Source organism: Pseudorca crassidens, chromosome 17, assembly GCF_039906515.1.
Source record: "Pseudorca crassidens isolate mPseCra1 chromosome 17, mPseCra1.hap1, whole genome shotgun sequence".
In the NCBI taxonomy this organism is placed as follows: domain Eukaryota; kingdom Metazoa; phylum Chordata; class Mammalia; order Artiodactyla; family Delphinidae; genus Pseudorca; species Pseudorca crassidens.
In genome coordinates this window covers 69766478-69792514 of record NC_090312.1, presented here as the reverse complement: position 1 = coordinate 69792514, position 26037 = coordinate 69766478, and the positions used below count along the sequence as shown (strand labels likewise).

General features: G+C 39.6%; 1 protein-coding gene across 7 annotated transcripts in view; it reads right to left on the bottom strand.

The window, feature by feature from the left end:
- The window catches only part of EYA1 (EYA transcriptional coactivator and phosphatase 1), a 317430-nt gene that overhangs the window by 23413 nt on the left and 267980 nt on the right, over positions 1-26037 (bottom strand). The gene's annotated exons all lie outside the window — the stretch shown is intronic.

The window sequence follows — 26037 nt, the reverse complement described above, 5'->3', positions numbered from 1 at the left end:
CAGTTCCCTACATTCTGATATCCTGCAGTTGTCTCTGTGGGGATGAGGCTCCCCTTCTCCCACTTTTCAGAAGCCATCTAGCTTTTTGTTTGTCTTCCTAAGAGCCTAATTTGAGGTTTTCATTTTTGCTTTCCAAATTTGGTTGCTTTTAGTTTCCAAATTCGTCATAAACCGAGACAATTCGGTAACTGAGGGAGGGAGCAGAGGGGGCTCTGCACCCACTGAAACAACAACAGCAACAAAGTTTAAATCCCCCACTGGTAGACACAGAAGACAATAATGGAAGCTTTCTGTATTTTCACGTCCCAAAATATATCCCTACAAGCCCTAATTTAATGCTTAATACGCAGAGTGCAGATATATAGAATTCCACAAGAAAATACGTTTTTATTCCCAGAAGACTGAATGTGCTGAAAATGTACTTTTGAAATAAACTTCCAAAAAGTATGTGATAGGATTTTAAGGAGTATGTCATTACCGAATCCAAGTCTTGGGGTGGCATCCACACGGGGGGCTCCCACTGCCAGCTCAGCCAATTGAGCATATTTCATGCATTAATCAGTCCTACTGAGACTTGAGATGCCTAAGGGACCCCTAGCATATATGGGTGTCAGGCTTGGGGTCTCACCTGGGGACACAGAGTAGTGATTTTCTGGACTCCTGGCAGACTTTGCACTCAATACCCATCCAAGCAGGCTAATGGATGCCTTGGATTTAAAAGGTGATCATTTATTTATTCATGTGTCTGATTATTTATTAAGGGGTGACTGTTCTGGGTATTGTTCTAGATGCTAAGGATACACCACTTAACACAAAAATCCTTACCATCTTGGAACTAACATTCTAGTTGGGAGAGACACCCGAACAAGAAAATATGCAAAATGTACAATCAGACAGTAATAAGTGCTAAGGAGAAAAAATACAGCAGGCGAGGGGAATATGCAAGGCTGTGGTGCTATCTGGGGAAAGAGCTTTGCAGGCCAAGGAAAGAGCACGTTCAAAGGCCCTGAGGCAGGAGGGGAAGAGTTACATGGGCAGGCAGGTGGCAAGCGGAGGAGCTGGCTCTGCCTTGGAAGTAGCATCAAGTTATCAGTCCCTGCCCTCAAGGCACCTACAGTTTAGCAGGAGGGCCAGAAGTTAATTTAACCAGCTACACATGTGCTAAGTTAATTACACTTGTGGTAAATGCTGCAGAACCCCCCTGGAATCCAAAGGACTATCCTCTTGGAGAACAGGGAACCCTCCTGCACTGTTGGTGGGAATGTTAATTTGGTACAGCCACTATGGAGAACAGTATGGAGGTTCCTCAGAAAACTAAAAATAGAACTACCATATGATCCAGCAATCCCACTCCTGGGAATATACCTGGACAATACTATAATTCAAAAAGATACATGCGCCCCTATGTTCATAGCAGCACTGTTCACAATAGCCAAAACATGGAAACAACCTAAATGTCCATCGACAGATGAATGGATAAGGAAGGTGTGGTACCTATATACAATGGATACTACTCAGCCATAAAAAAGAATGAAATAATGCCATTTGCAGCAACATGAATGCAATTGGAGATTATCATACTAAATGAAGTCAGAAAGAGAAGGACAAATATATGATATCACTCATATGTGGAACCTAAAATATGGCACAAATGAACCTATCTACAAATGAACAGAGGCAGACTCATAGACATGGAGAACAGACTTGTGGTTGCCCAGGGTTGGGGGAGGGGGAGGGAGAGGGCTGGATTGGGAGTTTGGGTTGGTAGATACAAACTTACGTTTGGAATGGATAGACAACAAGGTCCTAATGTATAGCACAGGGAACTATATTGAATATCCTATGATCAGACATAATGGAAAAGAGTATAAAAAAAGAATGTATAGATGTACATGTTTCCCAAAAAATAAATAAATAAATAAAAACAAGGGACTATCCTCTTGCTGAATGGTGGAATTCTGTTTAGTCCAAGAGGGTTGCAGAGCTCTGAAAAACTGAAATTATAGTTTGCTAGATCAGAGAGGGACAGCCTGGCCCACTGTTAATTCTGGTTGCTTTTGTGATTAAAGTAATCAAATACAGACATACATGGTGGACAGCTAGAGGTGGTCCACAATCGCTGAAGCTGCGGTAACAGAAACAAAACATAGCTTTTTGATCCCAGACTGTCAACGCCGGTCCTCTACTTTTGAATGGCTGTGGGGTGGAGTAGGGGAAGGTGGCACTTTTGGGGCAAGCCATCCTTCTCTCTAGGAAATACCCTAGACTTAGAGATGCAAAGGGACTCTGTACAGTTAGTGAGCAGGTCCCAGAGGTGAGAGGGAAGGTTCTTGGACATAGTTTCTTTTGCCCCCCAAATTATAGATGTGAGAATTAATGTGGGACTGGAAAGGGATCAAGAGGTGGGCAAAGAGTTATTTGTTGTTCATGGCTTTCCAAAGGCATGTCAAAATCAGTATTTTTGCATAAAGGCTCTGTGTCACGTCAATCCCAAAGGAATATATAATTAACATTTTTAGTTAACCAGTTTTCACATATACCCACACCTCACAAAGAGATTCCAAGGAAGAGTCAGGCCAGTGCTGGGCACAGTCGTGATTATCCTTCACTAGGAAAATTTCACAATACCGAATTAGATATTGCTAACGCATTTGGCCCACTGTTGGCATCCTGAGCTCAGTCCCTCCCTTTTCAAAAGTCCTAAAGCACCATCCGTTGACATTCGGTTACCAAAGTGTCCCGTGTTGACACTTCGTGTCCCGCAAAGAGCGTATTCCTCCTTCCCTCAAAGTGACGGCGAGCGACTCTGAGTCGTTTCTTATACTTCTGTGGAGTTCCTGCAGAGGCAGGCCCACGGTTTCTCTTATACAGACTCCTATTTCTTGTTGAGTTGAATTACTGTTATTTGTGTAGAACACAAAATAGTATTTAATGTTATAACCCATTTTACAGATGCAAATAAATGAAGATTCAAAAAAGTTAAATAACCTAAGTGCTGAGACACTTATACAGGCCTTTGACCCCCATTCACTGTTTCTTCCCGGGATCCCTGGATTTCACATAGTGTAGACAGGTGGCCACGACCTGGGCCACTGGCACCTCGCCCGTTATTTCACATTTAGGGGACCCCTGCTCCAGGATGCATCCTCCCTTTCGTCTGCCCCACACCCACCTGGGTCCAGAGTCTGTCACCACAGCCCCTCTCCCAGCCCGGAGCTCGGCATGTGAGTCCTCCATTCTCCAGTTCAAGCCCCGCCCTTTCATCTCTCCACCATGCCTCCAAATAGCACTCCAGAGAGAAACTTCCGGAAGGAGAGCCATCATGGGAACTGGGGTGGAGGGGACAGGGCACAATGGTAGGCAGTGAGAGCGTAGGTGTTAGTGTGACTTTGACACATGTCCTCACAGGAGCCTTGAAGCCAGGAACAAGGATTTTGGCCACAGTCACGGTAGAGTTGAATGAGGGCAGTTGGCAGCGATCAGGGAGGCGTGAGATTGAGCCTACAGGTGCTGGCCTACAGGCTCTGTTCTACCTGAGAGCCTCCTAGGAGCATCCTTTAGATAAACACCACAAACCAAATGACCAAAGTTTACCCTCGCCTGGCTTCCCTTTATGTTCCATGGCTTGTGCTTCACAGAGCGGTAAAGTAAATAAAATCAGCAAGCTTCAGCTACTCCCGGCCCTCAGCTCAGGCATCTCAGCACTCGTGGGGCTGGATTATAAAATGCTCACATGCGTGGCTGGGGAAAACTGCCAACGCATGAAGCAGAACTGAATACCAGGTCTAGACTTAGAGATGCACAGTGACTCTGTGCAGTTAGTGAGCAGGTCCCAGAGGTGAGAGGGAAGGTTGGGAGCGGAAGCAAGCCACGTGGGTACCGTCTCACGGCCAGGCGGCAAAGGCACAGTCTCTCTCAGAACTCTGGTTGCACTGTTATTCTGCCTTTTTGGTCCCTTCTGTCATTATTTTTGGCACTGCGACTCAAGCTGACCTTTTTCTGATCCGTCATCATCTCTGGCCTTCCAGGGCCGGGCCACAGACATGTTCTTTTGGACCAAGCCCCGGGAATAACTCCGACTTTGTACAGGGGCTCATATGCAAAATATTAAGTTATGGCAGAATTTTTCTGCAAATATTTATTCTGCTTTGATACCGTAGTGGTTGGACTTTTCCCCCCAAGCCTTTCACTTGTGCCATAATTATGTAAAAATACACCATACCATTCACATTCATTTAGGAAAATTAATAAAAAGAATTAAGACAGTTACAATGGGTCCTATTATCTGTGCCAAGCACAGTGACGTCATCGCCAGGATGTTGAGGCGTTTATACCCCTGAATCCGACACTAGAAACATAAACTCCAAATAAACCTGCAGGCTTTGAATAAACAGAGACACTTAGAAGACTTTGAGGCAGCCTGCATGTTATGAAAGGGAACAATATAAAATTCTTACAAACACGTCTTTGGAGAAGTTGAGTTACAGAAGCCCTGATTCTGCTGACTGAAGCGGTATTTGCTCCATTTCCCAAATTTACCATGAGAAAACGGACACCTTACTGCCGACTAATTGTATCAATAACTTTCTTTACAAAGTAAAGAAGGAAGGAAGAAAGAGTCACCGGAGAACGAGCTATTTTCATTGTCTACATCAGCGAACCTACTGAGACCCCCTGGAGTTGGTGAAGGCCAAGGAAAGGACGGCTGGGTTCTCTCTCCCCACGTCTGTCATCAAGCAGTTACATCCACTGCTCTGACCTCTGCCCCTCCAACGATACAGATACTTGCCTGATACCTTAGACATCTACAAGTTACTAGGAAGTTTTCCTTTTATTCCTAAACATGAAAATGTTTAATTATACAGAGTACAGGAGTATTTCTAGTACTTTAGAGACAACTCATACAAATTGTCTGAAAGCTTTATTTTAACAAGTGATCAGCAGTGCTTGAAAATGTTTAAAAAAAAAAAAAAAGACCCCCCCCCCTACCCCGCACCTGTGGATCTGCCCACACTATCCTCTTTCTCATAGAAAATCTAAATTGTACTGATGGCATTACGGGGTGACCAGTATTTGAGTGACACAGGTTTTAAGGGAGTGATTTCCATGGCGGCTTTTGGAAATAACTCCCAACTGCCTAGATATTTGCATAGCTTTGTTGGAAAAATAAGGTGAAATGGGTCATCCCTAGAGATTTTCTGTTATTCAGAAGTTCTATGTAGGGGGAAGGAGTGGTCAACAAACAAGTTAATTAATGACAAAGACGTGAAGAATCCTGCTTCTAATTCGCTGACAATTAGAGTCAGCGCTTTGAGCTCGGTGGTTAAGAAATTGTGTCTGTACTGTACAGCACAGGGAACTATATTCAATATCTTGTAATAACCTATAATGGAAAAGAATCTGAAAAAAATATATATGTATAACTGAGTCACTTTGCTATACACCTGAAACTAACGCAACATTGTAAATCAATTATATACTTCAATTAAAACAAGAAAGAAATTCTGTCTGAGAGTAAATTTGCAGAAACCAGGGTTTTACTTGCATATTTCGCTCTTTTGCTTTATAAAGGAGGCTGTTCGATCAACGTGCTGTGTATTTAGACTTACTGACGGGGAATAATATGCTTGTAGTGTGCTTTCTATAGGTGTGTCCAAACCCTCACTGCACTTTCAAATGGATGCAATGAGAAGCCATAGAACTGCTGCGTCCCTGTGCCCCTCCCCATGGACTGGCGGCAAGCCTGCAGCGCGGGCAACCTGGAAAGAAGGGTGTCCGGGTTGCAGCCCGGTGACTCTGGCGCTCAGCGGCAGGACCTGTCATGCCTGTCTGGGGTGCACCTTGTGACCTGCCGATTGCCTGTGCTACCCCACTACAATGCTTCCTTGCAAAAGAAAAGGGTGCAGATTACCCAGGGCTAAGGCACAGGAGATGAGGAACAAAGGGAGTTTTTGAAATCATTCTGTTTGACAGTTTGGGAAACACCAAGTTAAGGAATTAAAATAGAGCTGGACAAATTTATCTCCACATTCCCACTTTAAACTCGGCACAGCGTCCGTGCCAACGCGTATTTTAAGTCAATGTTTAAATATCCCTATCTGTTTTGATAGGAATAGGATGACACAACTATAGAAGCCAGTAGGAAAACATAAAATAAAAACAGAATTTTGAATCTCAGAAACGGATAAGAGGAATTTTAACATCTATTTTTAAGATCTGGTAGTAAGATGCAACTTGTGGAGACACGTGCTGTTTTTAATTATTGTTTCTTACTTAGAAAAACAGTATTTTAATATATTTAATGTTACCATACCCTGTAGGGATTATACAAACGAGAGAGATATTTTACTAGAATCATGTTTACTTTAGCTAGGAGACCTAGGTACCTGGATTCAAAACCCAAGATTTGAATTACAGCAGTTTCAACAAAGGCAAGATATTAACTATTTCAATCTCATTCTGTTTAGATGAATATTCATAAAACATTTAGAGAATAAAATCTTTACTGAACGTACCTGGAGATGGCATATTAAGGCAAAAGATAAAGCGCTTAAGCTACGTTTTCGTATATGTACGAAGTTATACTAAATATTTAAGATCACTAAATAAAAATTACAGGACTCTCAAGCTTCTTATTAACAATAATTAAAGAAAAGATGAGAGTGTGTTTTTAAATTTGTAATATTTTCTTATAATATTAATTCCTTTAAAAATGTGCTCATTAAAAGTAAGATGTCATGACAATACCACTGCAGCAGGCTGCTCGAAGAATCCCAAAGGAATTACATGAAGCCGGTTCCTTCTTAGAGAGTGGTACGGTGTTAATAAATATGTCAGTTTCACTCTGCTTGGAGTTCCTTCTTTCTAAGCATGAATACCTTCTTTACCTCATGGTTATATTAAATATATTTGTCTTTATTTACACCCTCCACCTTAGGGTGAGGAAAAGAAAGGCTTACTAATGAAAGCCAGAAAGAATTGAAAATGAGCTTTTAAAATAAAATGGGCTTATTTAAAATCGTTCAACACTGTATCTCTAAAAGTAGTGGATTCATTTAATTGATAATTATGGCATATTATTACATTTGATCAAATGATATCAACACATAACTTTCTTTACTTTTTAAAAAATATACAATGAATAAAAAAATAAAGTGAATAAAAAGCACAGAGTGAATGAAAAGGTATACAGTGAATGCCTAATATCTAATGCTACAAGAGCCATCTTTTTTTGTTTAAGTTATATTTTGTGCAACAGCACAAACTATATTTCAGTGCATTCTGTACCCCTACCACGTGATACTATACATAAAAAGCTTTGGCCCAAATACACAGCTTCATTTATCATTCAGCTAATACAAAAAGATATGGCATTTTACACATTTGCAGAGAAATCAGTGAAAATGTTCTATACCTTCAAATACAAAAATAGGGCAGTGCATCAGTGTTTGATATGTCAAATTGTATTATACAGCTTTTCATTAAAAGATCATACATGTTTTTAATTATATCATGTAACTTAAAATCAAGTAGTAAGATAAAAGACTACAGGCTGACAAGGTACAAAATAATAATTCAGAGCCTTAAAAAAAAGGACAACTCAGCACATATCTAATATAAATGTCATTCTTTGGAATGTCAGGACTACTCTTAAGAATAAGACATTGATTTACTGCTGAACTGATTTCTCCGTTTTCAGTGGGTTCGCCCATCATTTTGCAAACATAATTTGTCACTGGCCACAGTGTTCTTTGTAATTCCTGTTGCCTTTCTTTTAGATCTATTATTCCTGCTGAGAGTATCTACCAAAGAAGAATTTTTCACAGTGACACGAGCTCTAGTCTTGCTGTGAATAACCATATTCTCATAAAAATCATTCTTTTTATTGCAAACCTGCTGCTAGAAGCATGGAAACATACCCAAACCAGGAAACCTTTTATACTTTTCTGTAATCACCTTCTTTTAACCTTCACTGCCATTTGAAGAAAATTAATCACATACTAATATATTCACAAAGCATTTAACTAGATGTTTTCATTTACATGGAATATTTCTGTTTTGATCACACATAAACCAATGAACTAAAGCTGTAATAATTAAACAGGTCATATTGTAAGAGAGCTCTTTTTTTCTGAAATAATTTTTCACTCTAAAATTCAATATTTGCGACAAACAGAAGTTCCGGTTTATTACCGTTCATGTCTATCGGTTCCTCTTTATTGAACTGCAAACCATATGTCAGGACAATTTTTAAGGACATATTTCAGTGCAATTGATTTTTTAAGTGACTCTTTTTTGCAGGGGTGAGGAGTAAAATTTGAAACTTTAAAAGAGATCAATTTATTAATTTTAGTTAACTTTTATCATATAGCCAGATGACTTTATAATGGTAAAAAAGAATCAGTTTTGTATAAAAGAATGTGTAGCTCGGAATAACATCCTTAGTTCATAAGTGAATAAAAATTCTCCAGGCTGATTTCCTCTGTCGTATAATTATTGCTGACTCCAGAGAGAAAAGTAGGCAGAAACGGACATAGGCACTTAAAAAAAAAAAAGTTTCCCCATGAGCTTCAGGAAGGTTCCATCATCACCTTCCCTCACTGTCAGCCCCTCATGGGGGGAGTGAGGACCTCAGAGGAGGCCACTTTCTTACTCAAAAAGTTCTCTCCTCTCTTCCAAGTATCAGTGGGTCTGAAATTCCACCCGTGGAAATCATCCCTTTTCAATCTTCTTTTATAAGACAAAGACTTCCGGTAAGGGTAAATGACTTAAGCTCCATTACTTTGGTGTGAACTGTCCTATCTGGTAAGTTTCCTCCAGCATGGGGGCTCTGGTGTGCCCCAAACCAATGGGTGTCAGTAGGGGAGGGGGGAGGGGCAAGTGCCTGAAAACTAAGGAAAAATCTTGTTCATACTCATAGTCTCACTCCCTACAAAACCACCCCTTTTCCCATGAATTATATATTTCAAGCCACAAAGACTATGTTTTGGTTGTTTATATATTATTCAGGAAAACAGTATATTATATACCATTAATATAGCATTAATATGATCTATGTTACCTCTGGAAAAAATATCTTTAGAAAATATATAGGACACACATTCTGTATTCTTTCATTCATTTTGTCATGTATTCAACGAATAATGACTGACCACCTATTTATATACCAGGCACCAAGCACACGAAGATAAACGAGATGCAGAAAATGCCAGTAAGCCTTTATAAACACGGGGAGGGGCTGGAGAGAGAGGGTATAAGTGAGTGTCACCATGATTTTTCTCTCAGAGAAGGAACTAGAATTCTCACAAAGTTACAAGAATGGAACGTGGGATTCATCATGCTTCTCGCCCTTCTCCTTTCAACCCAGCCTGTGCATTAATCACCTTCAGATATAGTTTCCTCAAAGACGGTTTTGCTCTCCCGGGAAATACGATGGGAGAGCTGGTGGAAATCCTCCAGTTAATCCATTATGGAGGATTAGCTTCTTGGGGGCAGGTAATACATTTCACTTCTGTTTCTGTCTGTCTCTGCCTTTTAACCAGAAGGTGATCAATAGATGCTTTGGAAAAATTAAATTAGAAATACGTTATATATTCCAGTGCAAATGGGCATTCAGGGGCTTCAATCATGAGACTTAACCTTGCCTATCCAATGCTGCCTGTCTCTCCTTCACAGCCCATCTGGAGGAGGCACACGCTCCTCTCAGGCCAGCCTCAGTCAGCCTGGCCTCCACTTCCCTCTTTCGCCACATACGGTTGTGTCTATTGCTTGCTGGAATGTCTTCTCTCTCCTTTCTCTCCTGTCAAGGCAAGATTCCTCTGGCAAGCATTTTTTTATTATTATTATTTGACCAATAAAATTGATGGATTCTTTTCTTTCTCAACCCTGATGTATGCTCTGGAGCTCACTGTCTGGATAACAGAAGCAACAATCATTAAGAGACACTATGTGTCAGGCACGTACATTGCACGCTATGTCCAATCCTCCCTTAAACTCTATATTTGATGGATAAGGAAATGAAGGCTTACACAGATCTGTGTATCCCACCAGGTAATAAATGCTTTGAAGGAAGAGAGAGCTTTTTATGGGTCTTTTTCTCCCTATTTGTATTCTAAGTAGAACCTTATTCCTGCCTGTTCCTTTTCTGTGTGGACCAAGCACATGGACGGTACTGAAGGAAACCTTCCAGATTACCTGGCTGCCAGAATTTAATATGAAAAAATGGGGCGACCCACCAGAAATTAGTTGCTAACATTACTGCATTTTGTCATTGCGGTGTTAAAAATTTAGTAGTTTTATGAAAATAAATTTATTATTTTATCTGATTACAAAAGATACATATTCATGTAGAGAACGCAGGCAAAACACAAAAATATATAAAACAAATAAACTTCAATTCCATCCCTCAGAAGGAGCCAGTCTTAAAATTCCTCCATTGTTCTTCCTGGTCCTACTCACTCAATTATCCATCGTTCTTCACGTTTTTCGTAGAGCTTAAATTTTGGCGCGGGATACACACCGAAAAAGCCGGGAGAACCAGATACACGTTTTGTAGCTACTTTCCCCTCCACTCAACAATATGGAATAAACATCTTTTAATATCAATTAATCATCTGTATTATCTTTTAAATTGCTGTATACTATTCCACGTTATGCATGTCTCATATTTCTTTTAACCAAGCGATGGCTGATAGTTTCTAATATTTTCTTAATTCCCTAATATTTAAGTAGGGCAACAACTGCCAATCTTCCTAACAATTCCATTTTAAGCATCTAAAATAATTATTAATTAATTACTCATTAACAATTAATATTTAAGCATTTTTGTGCATAGAACAGTCATCACTTGATAAATGTTGAAGTGAATGACCACGCTGATGAACAAGCTTAGACAGATTCATGACATTCATTTATCTCTTTAGGCTACATTATACTTTTCCTTACGTGATATTTTTAATCACTCAAATCTCTGAGCCTTGTTCACTATATACCTTCTGCTTAGAACATTCTTCTCTAAAGCCCACCCCACACAGCTCTGTTTATTCCTGTTAATCCTTTGTGACAGTTTCAACAGTCACCCTCATCTTTCTGAGCACTCCTTACTCTGAGCTTACGTGACTTTAAGCACCTTGAGAACATGACTTTCATCTTGTTTACTATCCTCCCTAAAAAGTTTTACAAAATTCATTTGTTTCTTAACTCAAATATAAAGTTTAAAAATTTTCTCCTGGATTTTGGAAAAGCCCTTGTCAATTTCCTTCAGGCCTTGGCCAATTATGGGGTATGACTTCTGCTTACGACCATTTGAACAGGTATGTGACTGAAAGTAGAGTGAATTATTCATTTCTGTCATTTTGAATTCAAGTAATTTTCCTTATATTTTAAAGAAAGTAAAGGTTATAATTACTACTTTAAAAGAGAAAATAGTATTTCGCCGCATCTCTACATGTTCTTATTATATACATGCTAAATACTATCTTTCAACTGCTAATGTTCCAAGCTACTTACTTTTTGCTTAGTAGAAACATCTTATCTGCAAGTCCAGGGGGACTGCATTAGTATGTGTTTAAAACAAACAATTCCCACCAATTAAAAGGGATGGTATCTTGGATCTAAGAGGTCCCTTTAACTGTTTGACAAAACACCAATACTAGAAGATACTTCTTCGGCCATTATTTTCGAAGAGACAAACAAAATCACCAAATACTGTTGATCAGAAACGGCATCCTCTCCGCCTGCCCCGGCACTCTACCTGCCTTACAAAGGAGTCGCGCACAATTAGCAGCAAGAAGAATCCAGGATTGAGAAAGTTTTTACTTAGAAATGCTGTTAGCGTACTGGCCTGGCTGAGCCCAGATAGAGGCTCTATTGTAACTGCCCCGAAACGGGAGAAGACTCCAGGGACCACAACTTAAGCACATTTTGGGGAAGTTGAAGTTACAGGCTTTCTCTTGCACTCGTCGATTTTTTTTTTTTAAAAAAAGATTTTTTTTCTCTACTAAGCAAACTTCCTATGAAGGTAAGCGAGTAAAATCTCCCAGATTGAAGATTACTGAGCACCTGTCAAAATGAAGAATCTAAACAGAAAGTCTGTCATAGGTGACACCAACAGGTCAATTTCTCAGGATTTTTAAATAAACTGACAGCCATCGGCCAATTACGTGAAAGCTGAAGTGGCACTTCTATTTGGCAAGAAGGAAAGGCACCCCTGAATACTGAGGCCCAGCGCCATGCACCAGGCATTGGCTGGGGCTCCAGATGACCCTCTCTCCTAACTGCACTGTACCCCTGGGCCACCTCTGACGCTTGCCGGGGTGGATGGGTGAAGGTCGAGCATTAGTTTTAAGCGAGACCTGAACTTGCGTCACTTCCAAAGAAGTGTTCGCTCGTTCCTCAGACCACGCTGCCTCCCAGTGGCTTCATCCACAGAATAAAGCCAGTATTTTATAATAACGATAAATGGAATATAACCTTTAAAACTGTGAATCACTATGTTGTACACCTGAAACTTACATATTATTGTAAGTCAATTATACCTCAATAAAAAATAATCAAAAAAGAGACTATGGTAAAACGAGGAAGATAGTTTCACAGGCAGGTCAATTATCACTTTTGCTTTACATACGTTATTTAAGTTTCTGAACAGGGAATCAACAAGCATTTAGATTCTGTGTTTCCAGACAAAAATCTCACAAAGAGATCCCTGCTCTGAGATAATGTTTATCATTCAATACATTCTTCCCGAGAAATCGTAACCAATTTTATGGGTGATGACTTCAAGCTCAATTCTCTCTTCTGAGCTTCAGACCCGCATACACTGCTGCTTGCTGTAGTTCGCCTGATGTCCAACACACACTTCAAATTCAACATCTCAAAATCGAACTTAGCATCTTCCTTCCAAAGCCAGCTAGTTGTCCTGGGTTTTCTATCTCTACCTTATTGTTCAGGCCGGAAAGTAAGATTCTTGTTTCCCAGCCCATTACATCAAATCTTTTCTCCCATGCTCTCGACGACTTTCTTAAGAGCTCGCCCATCTGCCCCCGTATTCTGTTCCTACAGACGAACCCTGGTGATTCCTAACCTATCTTACTGACACCTCTGACTTCACAATACAATTCATCTCCATAGCAATGCTAAACATTCCTTAGTGATTACCCTTGGCATTCAGTATGACATTCAACTTCCTTAGCAGAGTGTACAAAGCCTCTTATGATCCGGCTTCGGTCTCCCTTTCTGTCTTCTTTATCTCACAACTGCTCTACATGTGCTCTGAGCTTTATATCTACGCAAACTGTTCCTAAATGCCATCCTCTCTCACACCAAACGTTACGTCATGGGGAAGTCATATCTCCTGTCCTCTCTGCCTTGCCACCTCTCTCCCAGGCTGGGTTAGCCACCCTGCCTTGGACTCTATTAAGATCCTTATGTGTCTCTGTCACTGTGGAGATATACTGTGCTCTGTTTTCTTTTTTTTTTTTTCGGTACGCGGGCCTCTCATTGTTGCAGCCCCTTCCGTTGCGGAGCACAGGCTCCAGACATGCAGGCCCAGCGGCCATGGCTCACGGGCCCAGCCGCTCCGAGGCATAGGGATCTTCCCGGACCGGGGCACGAACCCGTGTGCCCTGCATCGGCAGGCGGATGCTCAACCACTGCGCCACCAGGGAAGCCCTCTAACTGTTTTCTTGCTTTTCTATCTTCACCCCCCATCGTGGCTCTTTGAGGGCAGTGAATATATTTCATCTCTTCTCCTCAATGCCTAGCATAGTGTCCAGAATGGAGTAAGCATGAGTAAGTTTATAGCACTGTAGCTCTTTTTCTGTGCAGTGTAGATACAGGCAGCTAAAATATTTTTGTCTACTCAACAATAGGAATTTACAAGCACATGTCTGTCTGTCCATTATCTGTCTGACAACCTATCTACCTACCCATCTACCTCCAAACCTTTCCAAGACAGATTTTAGCTTGCTTGGTGACCACTAACAGTAGAGTAAGACGTAGTGAGAAACAAAGCTAACAAATAATCCATTAGAGAAAACACGTTCGTTATTGGGATCTGCTGTATGACAACAGTATGTGACAGCACCAACATGCCACTACTTCCTTTATGTTGTTGCAGAGAAATAGCCAGGTCATGGGACATGGCTAGAGAGGTTTGTGCAATGATATTTGGGATCAGAAACCCCTGTTCCCACCTTAGCTTTACCATCACCTAACCAAGTGGCTTTGGGCAAAAATCGCTTCACTTCAACTGTCCACACACGTACACTGGAGATAAGAAGACTGAGTTCCCAGTGCTGACGGAGAGTCAAAGTCAATGCTCTGTACTGATGTGAGAAGAGTTTCCCTAAAGCCTGCTGCCCTTCTCCCTCCTATATCGGTTTGTACACAGCAAGGCTCTGCTCCACGCTGTAGACACCACCGGCAAGATCCAGGAGCCACCCTTCAAACAAGAAGCAGGAAGAAGACAAGGAAAGGACAACTTACCAGCACAATCCATGGCCATGAAGCCAGCATCCTCGTTTTCCACGAAGGGACAGCACAGGGTGAGGGAAGCCAGATACAGTAGCTATTTAACTGCCCAAAGGAAACCTCCCCTCTTGGAACTGGGGATGGAAGGAGCATGTGAATGAGGAAAGAACAAAAGGAGTACAGTACACTGTGATGTGCCTGGAACCATCTGCATTTGCAAACTGAACACCGGCAGAACTTCTGTTGTTTTTCTCGTGTGATTTCTGTTGGAATTCTGCACGGGAATTTTGGCGGCAAACCACTTATTATTTCACGTGCTTCATTTCCTAACCACTCCCTAAGTCACCCCCTCTTCTTGCTCCATGGCCCTACTCTCCAGTGTTTTGCATCGAAGATACTCGATAAAGAGTAATAGCAGATTGGACTTCCTTAGTGCCTCCTGTGGGCTAGAGCTAGTTCTATGCACTTAACAGGTATTCGCGTCTTGAGTCTTCACACTGACCCTAGGAGGTGGGTACTATCACCATCCAACTTTACAGATGAGAAATTGAGGCACAGAGGGGTCCCTCAAGAATGAATGAACTTGTGAGTTTAACCTCCAGTACCCCTAGAATTGTAAGATAACACACCACATAAATATAGGGCTTTGAGTCAAGTTGGAATAGTTGAGTCATGATTATTCAACAACTTTCTTATTATAAGAAATGTTAACTATAGAAAAGAAAAAATATAAAGAGAACTTATCGTTTAGCTCATGGTAGCGTTATCCCACTATCCAGAGGTAAATCCCTTTTTTACTGTAGAAATTATTTATTTTTTGTAACATTTTTAATGTGGAAAATCGTTTTATCTTCTTTTGGATGTACGCGCCTTTTTAGAAAAACCTTAAACTGGATCTACACTGAATATCATTTTATATCGTACCTCTTGCACGTCCATGGTGTTTTGCCAATAAAGACTTTCAAAATATGACTTAAAAAAGGATAATATCGGGGCTTCCCTGGTGGCGCAGTGGTTGAGAGTCCGCCTGCCGATGCAGGGGACACGGGTTCGTGCCCCGGTCCGGGAAGATCCCACATGCCGCGGAGCGGCTGGGCCCGTGAGCCATGGCCGCTGAGCCTGCACGTCCGGAGCCTGTGCTGCGCGACGGGAGAGGCCACAACAGTGAGAGGCCCGCGTACCGCAAAAAAAACCAAACAAACAAACAAAAAAGGATAATATCAAAGTTTAACTTCTTGGACAATTTCAGTTATTTTTAGGATTTGTGATCAGTCACTTACTTTTAGAAAGTTAATGTTTGCAAATTGTAAAAAGAGTAGGGTTCATTGTAGACTATTACTTTCAAAAATTTGGAAAAAATTAAAAAGACATAGGAGAGCCCTCTGTGTAACCAAATCTGGTGTTAGTGCTTAGGCGTCAAGCGGACGAGTCACGGTCCCTGCTCTCAAGGGACTGCCTGGGGGTGGGGTGCAGGTGTAGAAAGAGGTAGACAGAAAATCATAAGATATTACGGGAGGTATCTTTACAGTGAGAACAGCCTCCTCTCCCACTATGGAACCAGCTGCCTGCCTGCATCTGTACACCTGCAGAGTCTGCCTGCCTTCTTACTGAAGCCCAACCCTGTACCTGGTGTCCTGAATCCCATCCTCTCCTGCAACCCAAGGACTTCACTCCTTCCGCTGCTCCCTCCCTTTGCCACACCTTGTATCATCTCTACTGGATCATTCCCCCGACCCCCAAACATGTCTAAATATCTTCTATTTTAACACTAACCCACCACCCCTCCCCCCCCCACACACCTTGATCCTATGACCCTCTCCACATCCTACCCATCTCTTTGCATTTTGTCATTGTGGAAACTCTCAATCAATCTTTCCTGTTTTCACGGTGTCAACCCTCATCCTCTTTTCAACCCACTCCCATTGGGCTTACGTCTTCCGCTTCACTGAAACGGCCCTTACCAGGGTCATTACCCGCCAACATTCTTGGCAAATCCAACAGCCACTCAACACAGTAGTGCAACCCCCTCATTCCTGAAACACTATTCCCTAGATTTCTGTGATGCCTTGTACTTTCCCACCTACTTCACTGTCTACTCCTTACCACTCTCTCTTGCAAGTTCTTCTTTCTTGGTCCTGTTTCTAAGTGTTTGATGCCCAATCTTATGCCCTCTTCTCAATTTCCTCTTTCCCCTATGAGATGTTTTGTCTCATGCCTCTATGATTCCCAAAACTATATCTTCACATTTGCCTCTCTCCTCTGAGTTCCAAACCTAAATGTACATAATCTCTTGACCTGAATGTTGAATAGGTATCTCAAACTTAATATGCTCCATGCAAAATATTTGAGGACAACTCTTCTCCCAACCTCGCCACCCCAAAGCGCTCTCTGTCATCTCAGATAACGTGACCACCCATCCAGTTGCTCAGGTCAAAACCTAGTGGCCATCCTGGATTCTGCTTTCCTTCTCCTCCCACATCTGACCCATTAGCAGATTCTGCCGGTGCTTCCACCAAATTATACTGTAAATCCTGCAACTTCACACCACGTCCGGAACTGCTACATCCTCAGCCCAAAGCAACCGTCTCCTAACTGGTCTCATTGAGTCCAGTTCCTCATATGATAACCAGTCTATAGTAAACACTAGTCTATCATATTCATGCGTAAAACTCTCCAATGGCTTCCCATTGCAATTAGAAAAATTTCCAACTTCTTTACCACAGTCTACAAGGCCCTTCATGATCTGGACCCTGTCACTTTTCCCCCATTCGCTCTGCCCCAACCAAATGAAGCTCTCGTTTATTTCTTGAAGGAGCAAATTGCATTCCTACCTCAGGGCCTTTGCACAGGCCATTCCCCTTCCAGAATGACTTCCTGCTGTTCCAGCTGCTTCCTCCCAACTTCCTGGTTTCTTCACAAATGTCCTCTTTTCAGAGACACCTGTTCCTGAATATTTCAGCTAAAGATGTCCCACTCTCAGCTAAAGAGCCCTTATCCCTTAAATTACACTCTGATTTTCTTCCTAGCACTTATCTCTACCTGAAATTATTTTATTTACATAGTGCTTTGTTTCCTAGTTCCCCTCCACGAAGAGGGTAACCTTCACTCAATTATCGCTGCATCCTCAGCATCCAGAATTGTGCCTGGCACTTAATAGTTAATAAATATAGGGCTTCCCTGGTGGCGCAGCGGTTGAGAGTCCACCTGCCAATGCAGGGGACACGGGTTCATGCCCCGGTCTGGGAAGATCCCACATGTCGCGGAGCAGCTGGGCCCATGAGCCATGGCCGCTGAGCCTGCGCGTCCGGAGCCCGTGCTCCGCAACGGGAGAGGCCCGCGTACCGCAAAAAAAAAAAGAAAGAAAAGCGAAAGTTAATAAATATATATTGACTATTGAATGAAGGGCAGAAGGTATAAAGAGTTTACGCAATGCTATAAGCATCTCAGTTTTGAAGCACAACAGAGACACAGCATTTATAACCCCATCATCCAGACTAGCAACATTATAGTGTACTCACCTCCAGTTATTTTTAATATGTCATAGATGCTAAAATCAGAATTATACAGTACAATTTATTCTGTAGACTGCTTATTTTTAAAGTTACATAATGGTAGCTTTTAAAACTGTATTTTCCTCCAGTTTTCTTAATACGCCACACTTTTTAAAAAAATTAATAAACCTTATTTTTTAGAGAAGTATTAGGTTTATAGCAAAACTGACCAGAAAATACAGAGATTATTCATCTACCCCCTGCTCCTACACATGCATAACCTCCCCTCGTATTGACATCTCACACTAGAGCGGTACATTTCTTACAACCAATAAACGTATATTGACACACCATCACCACCCAAAGTCTATAGTTGACGTTAGGGTTCACTCTTGATGGAGTACATTCTATGGGTTTGCGCAAATGTCTCATGACATGTAGCCACCATTGTAGTATCACATAGAATGGTTCCACTGCCCTAAAAATCTTCGGTGCTCCAACTAATTCATCCCTCTCATCCCCAACCCCTGGCAGCCAGCTGACCCACAGTTGTGCCTTTCCCAGAATGTCAAATAGTTGGTCTCACAGTATGTAGCCTTTTCAGATAATACGCCATAAATTTTAACATTAAGCCTACACTGTACTGAACAGTCTATTTTTAAAACTTGAAATGGACCATGAATATTTTCCCTATATTTAATAAGCAGTCTGAAAACAATTTTCAATGAGGATGTATCATTTATCACTATTCATCTATTTTAGGATATTTAAAATAGTTCTATATTGTAGTGGTAAACAACACCATGTGGGAGATATAGCATGGGGTTGAGTGGACTTCTAGAAAGCACTGGACCTGAGTCACTTGTCTAAGCCACTCAGCTGTGTGGCCTTAGACAAGTTTTGTTTTAACAACTCTAAGCTTCTCTTGGCTAGTCTATAAAATGGAGATAATAACAGTGCTCTTATCATAGAAATATCAGGGTATTAAGTGGAATAACGTATGTAAAGCACTTAGGACAAGTGTTCAATAAATGTTCATTCATATTGTATCAATTCTCTGCCTATACCTGTTTTCTTAGAAGTTAAAAGTGAAGTCACTGAGTAAAAGGATCCATACATTAAGGTTCTGAATACATATTATCAAGCTACTTTTCTCAAAACTTGTACCAATTTCTATCCTTATCAGTAATGTACACAAGTGTTCCTCCTACTGCACTGTAGACCATATTACTGATTTTAAAGCTTTGCCAATTCGATGGGCAAGAGGCTGAACACTTACTCTCTAACATTTCTGATTACTAGAGGTGAAATCCAACATTTTCTTTTCTATGTGTTGAAAATTTGAATGCTTTTCTCTTGTGAATTATCTGTTCATGTCCTTTGTTAATTTCTTTAGGTTTTTCTTAATGAGTTGCAATAATATTGATTATTTTATTGGTTAGAAATAGCTTTCTCTTTTAATATTATCTATGGCTTTCAAAAACAGTGTTTGTTTTCTTCCCTGACTACAAAAGAAATTAGTATATATGTTATAAAGAATTTGGAATACACAGACAAGTACAAATAAGAAAATAAAACCTGGGATCTCAGATAGAAATAACATTAAAATTCTAGAGTACCTCTTTCCATCTGTTTTTTGTTCCTCCATTTATTAATTAACACGTACTTACTGGGTGCCTTCTATGGGCCAGGCACTGTGCTAGAGAAACAGTAGTGCCTATATTTTACATAGGGTATATAATTTTTTAACAGAATCGAGAGCAAACTATGTCTGTGTGTATAGTCCTCAAAATGTTACTTTTTAAAAAATAACTTTTTGTTGAAGAAAGTATATATTATAGCTCAATGAATTTTCACAAATGGAACACAGTCATGTAACCAGCTCCTGGGACAAGAAATGAAACATGATCAGAATTCCATAATTTGGAAATATTTATAAATAGTGGCCTTTGTCTTTGACAAGTAAAAATTCCTAGATGTACAATTAGCACAAATGGTATCAATCTTTTTTAGGCTCTGCTTACCGCCAAATGGCTACCCAAAAGTTTATTTCCTGTAAGCAACGTGAGATCTCCTTTTGATCTACCTATATTTTCTCCTTGAGTTTTATTCTTTCACATTTTAACGCTGTAATTTACCTATTTCTGTATATAAACTGAATAATCCATTCCTTCACTGGTTAATTTGTCTGGTTTCATTTAACACATACAAAATTTTTCTACAAGTTGGGTCTGTGTCTGAGCTCTCTCTTCTCCCTATAGTTCAATGTCAAAGCCGTGCCAACATAAATCTTCATATTATTGTCGAATTATAAAACATTTAATATTTGGTGGAGTTGGGTGCTCACTATTACTGCTTTCTGTCCAAAACTTCTAGGTATTTTTGCCTATTTATCCTTCAAATGGACCTTATAACAATTTTGTCATATTACAGAAAAGAAAAGGAATGGAGGAAATCTCATTTATTCAAATCTTCCTTTAGATCCTTCAGTAGGACGTCAAAGTTTTATTCATATATTTCCTATAAACACTTCTTATATAGGTTACTCCTTATCTTTCCTTTTAATCTTTTTTTGTGTGTTATAGTTACTGCAGTTACTTAAAAATTATAATTTAATTAAATTTTCTACATGGGTGGCTAGAAGAAGGCTATTGATTTTTTAATTTAATTCTGTAGTCTTTTACTTTTCTGAAGCCCACTATAAATTCTAAAACAATTCCTGGAGATTCTCTTCAGTTTTCTATGTATATCAAATATTATGCAAAAAAAACAATAATTTTAATCTTTCATTTTATTTCTTTCATATCTTACTGCGCTGCTCCAAACTCCTAGAACAATGCAGACTAATAGTAGTGACAGAGGACATTCTTATTTTGTTTCCATCTTTATGACAATTTGCCTTTATTATTTTATTGCTAAGTACAACGTTGGCTGTTGGTAAAAGGAAAATATCTTTTATTATGTTAAACAGCCACATATTTTGACTCCTAACTTTCTGGTAAACATCCGAATCAAGGAAGTCTTGGAATATAGGTTTATGTTTCTATTTTTTTGCTTCAGATAAAATAAAGATGATAGAATCTTGTGAGAAATGATGAGATAGGAAGAATACATACTTATTCATGAGTAACAATAATGGATAAAATACGGGTATTGCTTCATTTTGATCACAAGTTACAATATGTATTTTGTCTAATAATCATTTGCTGCTTGCAAACTTATTTTGCCTCCTAAACTGAGGGCTTTGGTGTTACTCTTATTAACTAAGAAAATAGATGAGGTCAAGCAACCCATCTTAAAACAGAAAGGCAAGGTCAAGTCCATTGTCTTCCATGGGAAAGGACACAGAAATCGATCTTCTATCTGAGGCAACAGATAAGAATTTAATCTAACAAATACTCATTAATGGTCAACATGTATAGGGCAATATTCTAGGTGTTATGAAGGATGTTACTAGGATTTTTTAAAAAATGGAATCCTTTATGTTTGCTAAATTTATCAGAAGAAAATTAAATACATATACAAAAGCCTGTGTCCAGAGCTGAAAATGACAAGTGGCATATACACATGCCTAGGCGTACATTTATGTTTAGAATGCAATTACTGATAGGCCCACACACTTTCATAGAGTTGTTTCTTGGCTGTGACATGCACTGAAAGAAGAAAACAGCTCAAGCTCTTCCGGAAGTGTCTTCTTTACAAGCACCTATGGAACCAGAGCATCCTGCGTCTACAAAGAAGCTGGACCCTGGGCATCAGAGTTCATTCTTGTTTAGCAACAAAGCACTTTGTAGGTGAATTATACTTTTCCACTCAAAAAGTCAACTTCTCGATTAGCTTACAACTTTTCCACTTTTGGAAGCACAAGCGTTAGGTCACTACAGAACGCTTCGCTTGAGATCAAAGCTACTTAGCATTGGCATGACTGATATTTTGAAGGAAGAATTTTTTTCCTAGCTGAAAATCAATTTATAAACAAGATATATTAAAATAATTAACAGACGATAACCTAAGTTTTAGACTCATAACATATTATTGCAAATTTAAAGACTGAATGAAACCAAGGGGCAAACTAATTTCTTTGCTTTATAAGAAAACTCATTATAGCCTACTTGCTTTAAATTATGGCATTACTTGGAGACTGTCCATGGTGCCTTTCCTTGGCCTTTGACTCATCAAACCCAGCTCTACTGAGACCAGAACCTTTGGTACCAGGCCTTTTCTAAATAGAAAATGTGAAAACAAGGAGCTACAAGAGTAGGTGATTGAAAATCAAACCTGGGACAGGAGTCTACATGTCAAAGGCCCAAGAAAGGTCTGGGGTTTTCACACTGTAAAACTTGACACCAAAGAATCCTCTGGTCTGTCCCAACTAACCAACATACTAGGAGCGTGAAGGAGAAAGTTATAGCACAGTTTCACACTTGACTAGGCGAACGTGGTGTGTACAACCCAGAAGACGAGAGGCAGGTCCCTGCTACTTCCCAACCCTGACCCCTGTGGCCTGAGAGCAGAGACTCTTGGAGGCTACCATGTTGATAACATCAGTTAGGATGGCAACCATAACGCCAGTGAGATGATATTACCTAACACCAGATAGAAAGAGAACATTCGACATCAGCTGTGCCTTATTTTCCTTTAGACTCATATTAATCTTGATGAAATATCATCCTTTAATTGTGGAAAAATCCAGCAGGAGAATCGACAAAAGGCAAGTTAAACTGAAATGTTATCGTATTCAGAAGGTCGATCACCTTTCAGTAAAAATCCAACAGAAAGAGCTCTTTCTCCATTCAGTCAGAAAGAGACAGACTTTACTAAAGAAGCTGGAAAAAACCCTCCAATTGCATACTGTCATTCATAAAAAATGACTTCCATAATAAGCATCGTCGGATTGCACACGGAGACCTTTTGGTAAAATGATACGCAGGGTGTTAGTCAGACTTGGAAATAGGAAAGCCAGGAGTGCGTGGAACTCAAGTCTAAACGCTTCTCTGGGTGGGGGGGAAATATTATTTCCTCTGATAATTGTGTCTCCCTGTCACTCATGGTCCTTCACATGTCAGACATTTTTAATGGTTCGAAAAACCAGCTTTCTCCATTTTATTTATTTTTTCCTGAAGTGTCAACAGAATTAAATTGTGATTGCTTTTATTAAAAACTCTCACTAACTGAGATGACAAATAAGACTTTTAAAACTAAAATGGTTAACTTTTTTATGTCTTAAAATACAGGGACGATACTTCTAAATTACTTGAAAATCATATCGAAAATTTCCTAAATAATATCCTAATAACCATCTTAAGCAAATACTTTGATAACACAAGAACTGTTACTGGAATCTCCTCACGGAGTGTATTTCATTATTGAGAATCTCTTTTAAGTCACAGCTTGAACTAACCAAATTAGACAGAGCGGCTGGCAAAAAGTTAAGATTTTAAAAGAAAACGAGGCTTAAGTCAACAATTCGAGTTCAGAAATCACACTTCAAGCTAACCAGTAGATTGTTAATCTCCTTGAAATTACCTGTACTCTAGATCTTCAAAAGCTAAAAACATGTAATTAAAATATATTAAAATATTCATGTCCTTTACCACAGTACATTGCTAATTGGCATGTGAAATCAAGCATTACCACATCATTTTTGCCTGATGAGACAATTTTGGTTTTCTAAAGGGTATTAAGCTAATACATTTATTTTTGCCAGGAAATAATTTTACTCTATTTTGAAAGAAACTAATATTTGCAATGACCAGTCTCAGTTTGTTGAATTACAAAAATATAAAATGAAGGATTGAAATAAGTATAAAAACCAATGTATTTTTTAAATATTGCACAAATCAAAAGAAGGTAAATAATTTCCGAAGCCAGAGGCTAAGTGAATCTTTCATTTATACTTTTGCTTTATATTATTCGCAAGTAAAATAAAATCAATTTTGGGAAGGTTACAAGCTTAAATAATTTTTCACTATTGATTTTTACATTCGGTTGAATTATTCCTTCATTCTCTTTTCTACTTTACTTATAAGAAAGAGTCCTCATGCCAAGAGGAAAATCTGATATTTCAATATCTGTGTGGATCCCTAGTTCTTCTTTTTTAATTTGGGCTTATGAAAAAACTACATCCACTACAAACCTAAACTAGAACTTTTAATATTTACTTTTACTTCAGACCTTCTCTATATAGTTCAGTGTGAATAATGTTAGTAAACAAATAAAAATCTGGCTATATTATATCCAAACTGAGTTAGGAAGCTTTTCTGTCTATATTATGCCAAGTTAACTACTTTGCCTAACTTCTCACTTTTTACCACATAGTTTTGGCACTGTACAGTCAAGCTTTGTCATTTTTAAGAGGGTAGAGTTTAAAAACAATAGAAAATTACGGCTAATTTCTTCTTGATGGATGCTATTAACACCTATTAACATCAGTAAGAGTAACAGGTTTGAACCCAATAGAAAATATCAGCCTAGTCTGTATCGTTGGAAACAACCGAAACTTAGGAAAGGAATTCTAACATATTAGTAAAATACGGAATTTTTTGGTGCTGTTCTCTTATGAAGGGAATCACAATCATAAGGCAGAAACAGCTTTTGAAAAATAAGTATGATTATTAAGCATTTAGAAAGGCAATTCTGAACTTGTCACTCACTTGGAATATTTCCACCTTAAAAAATAGTAATGCCTTACATGTAATTTCCTTAAGGAAAGCAAACACTTTAAAATGCAAAAAAAAAAATAAAATAAAATTCTGTATTTCACCCTAAGTGTAAAAATAAATATTTCACTAAGGAATGGGGGAAAAATGAAGCACATTTAAATAATTTCATTGCACTGGAAGTTGCCAATTCGTCTGTGAGTAGTTTCATTGCAGATGAAAAGAAATCAAAATACAGGACAGATGTTGAACAAACCGCATTTAAGTTCTGTCACACACTGGCATTTTTCAAATGATTTTGGCTCATCTATGAAATAAGGTGCATTTTGCTTGATTTTGAAAAGGGGAAACATAAGGAAATATTTAAAGGCCAATTGCTGCCAATTAACTTTGATCAGTAAAAGTTCTATTTGAATCTTTCAGATTCTTCTCCTGTCTGAAATAACATACATTTATAAAATCTAGGAAAACAACAACTTGATGATTAATGCCTGTTGGCAGCCCTACCACAAGCTTGCTTAATAGCAGGATTTAAATAAACAACTCTCTCTATTATGAAGGGAGTGAAATGTAGTTACAGGCATATTTTCTCATAATGGAGCTATGAAAACCAATATTCTTTATTCTTAAAAATGCTTCTGGGGCTTCCTTGGTGGCGCAGTGGTTAAGAATCCGCCTGCCAATGCAGGGGACACGGGTTCGAGCCCTGGTCCGGGAAGATCCCACATGCTGCGGAGCAACTAAGCCCGTGCGCCACAACTACTGAGCCTGCGCTCTAGAGCCCGTGAGCCACAACTACTGAGCCCACGTGCCACAACTACTGAAGCCCGCGTGCCTAGAGCCCGTGCTCCGCAACAAGAGAAGCCACCGCAATAAGCCCGCGCACCGCAACGGAGAGTAGCCCCCCGGCTCGCCGCAACTAGAGAAAGACCGCGCCTAGCAACGAAGACCCAACACAGCCAAAAATAAATAAATTAAAAAAAAAAAAAAGCTTCTAATCAAGATCAGCATGTTTGTTATCGCCCGTAACACATTTAACCATCTTACAAAAGTTTCCCCCCAGGTTATAAAGGACAAATACAATCATCAGCAGTTTGACATAAGGAATTCTGGCAACCCGAAGAGCAGAGGCCTGACTAAAATGTTATACGACCAATTGGGCCAGCCAGACAGAAAAGAATCTGACCCAATACGGTAAGAGTCTGACATGGACAGCATATGAAAGGATCACAAATTCTGTTGGATTCTAAAGGTAACCCATCTCAACAGTGATTATGTAACTGAGAAATCTGTAGCTTCTGATAATCAACACAGTTTAATATAAAACATTCTTGACATCAACTTTTAATCCCTATCAATAATCATGTGGAATCGAATTTTGAAATACAGCAGCCAAAGTAAAGCAAAACAGAAATTCC